This window comes from Palaemon carinicauda, chromosome 4 (genome assembly GCF_036898095.1).
Source record: "Palaemon carinicauda isolate YSFRI2023 chromosome 4, ASM3689809v2, whole genome shotgun sequence".
In the NCBI taxonomy this organism is placed as follows: Eukaryota; Metazoa; Arthropoda; class Malacostraca; order Decapoda; family Palaemonidae; genus Palaemon; species Palaemon carinicauda.
This window is the reverse complement of record NC_090728.1, coordinates 132,476,810-132,479,309: the sequence shown is the minus strand read 5'-3', so window position 1 is coordinate 132,479,309 and position 2,500 is coordinate 132,476,810.

Sequence of the window (2,500 nt, the reverse complement as noted above, 5' to 3'; positions counted from 1 at the left end):
TAAAGACTGGAATATACTCCTAGCCGGAGATTTTAACTTTCCTTTCGTGGATTGGAAAGAACGGATAGAAGAAAGTGGTTGTATGTATACATATAAAAAAGAAAGTAATAGTAGCGCAGAAGATAAGAGGCAATTTGAAAAGCTTCAAGATATGCTATTAGAACATAATATGCAAGAAATAAACCACATTCCAACAAGAAAGGAAAATGTCCTAGATCTAGTATTTGTGAATGAGGTGAATTATGTTAAAGAAATAATAGTGTATAACACGGGAATTTCAGACCACAATGTCATAGAATTGATAGTTCATTCCAAAGCAATTGATCACAGAATTAATAAAAGCACAAAACTTTGGGAAGGATATGGAAAATATAATTTTTACAGTAAGAATATAAAATGGTCAGAAATAAATGAAGAACTGAATAAAGAATGGAAAAATGTATTTATAAGTGATAATATACAGGTAAATACGGACATACTGTACAAAATACTGGAGAAAATTGTTGAAAAATATGTACCGAAAAAAAAACAATAAACAAAAGACGTGCATACCAAGAGACAGAAGGATCTTATTTCAGAAAATTAGAAAGTGGAAGAAAAATCTTGCAAAAGAAAAAAAATGTGTGGAAAATGAGGGAAATAAAATGTAAGATAGAAAATGCAGAACAAAAGATTATACAGTCGAAAGAAAATGAAAAAAGGGACTTAGAAGAAAGGACACTTCAAAATATAAAAAGAAACCCCAAAGTACTTTACTCCTATGCAAAAAAGATGAATAAAAGGAGAATAGAAATAGGCCCTCTAAGAATTGAAGGACGGCTAACGAATGAAAAAAAGGAAATATGCAACATATTAGCAGAAAAATATAAGAGTGAGTTCACGCCAAGAATTGCGAATGAGAATAATGAAACAGAAATGAGAGAAGAAAATGTTGAATATCTAACGGATATAGATATTAATGAAGCAGATATTGTCACTGCTATAAACGAAATTAAAAATGGATCGGCAGCCGGACCAGATGGAGTTCCAGCGATTTTGTTAAAAAAAACTGCAAACACTATCGCAAAGCCGCTTGCAATACTGCTAAGACAGAGTGTACATATGAGCGAGATATATGTTAAACATAAATTAGCTTATATAACCCCTATCTTCAAAAGTGGATCAAGACTAGAGGCAAGCAGTTATAGACCTGTTAGTCTAACATCACATATTATGAAAGTGTATGAGAGGGTAATAAAAAAGAAAATAATGAACCATTTGGTCAAAAATAATTTGTTTAATATGGGTCAACACGGTTTCGTACCTGGAAAAAGTACACAGACCCAACTGATAGCACACTATGAAAACATATACAATAATATGATAAATGAAAAAGACACAGATGTGATCTATCTAGATTTGTTAAAAAAAACTGCAAACACTATCGCGAAGCCGCTTGCAATACTGCTAAGACAGAGTGTACATATGAGCGAGATATATGTTAAACATAAATTAGCTTATATAACCCCTATCTTCAAAAGTGGATCAAGACTAGAGGCAAGCAGTTATAGACCTGTTAGTCTAACATCACATATTATGAAAGTGTATGAGAGGGTAATAAAAAAGAAAATAATGAACCATTTGGTCAAAAATAATTTGTTTAATATGGGTCAACACGGTTTCGTACCTGGAAAAAGTACACAGACCCAACTGATAGCACACTATGAAAACATATACAATAATATGATAAATGAAAAAGACACAGATGTGATCTATCTAGATTTTGCAAAAGCCTTTGACAAGGTAGACCATAACATATTGGAGAAAAAAATGAGAAAGCATAATATTGTGGGAAAGATAGGAAAATGGGTAAAAGAATTCCTGCAAAACAGAAAACAGATAGTGGTTGCAAATGACGAGAAATCAGATGAAGCCCAGGTAATATCTGGTGTGCCACAAGGTACGGTATTAGCTGCACTGCTATTTGTTATTATGATCTCAGACATAGACTGTGATGTTGAAAACTCCGTAGTGAGAAGTTTCGCCGATGACACAAAAATAAGTAGAGAAATTACTTGTGATGAAGATAGGAACTCACTACAAAGAGATCTAAACAAAATATATGAATGGGCGGAGATAAATAGGATAGTATTTAACTCCGATAAATTCGAATCAATAAATTATGGAAACAGAGAAGGAATGGTGTATGCATACAAGGAACCTAATAATGAGACAATCACAAACAAGGAAGCAATTAAAGACCTTGGTGTAATTTTAAATAGGAATATGTTATGCAACGACCAAATAGCAACACTGTTGGCTAAATGTAAAGCAAAAATGGGAATGTTACTCAGACACTTTAAAACAAGAAAAGCTGAACACATGATTATGCTTTACAAAACTTATGTGCGTAGTACACTCGAGTACTGCAATGTGATATGGTACCCACACTACCAAAAGGATATTGCGCAAATAGAGTGTACAAAGGTCCTATACTGCTAGAATAGAAGAAGTTAAGGAC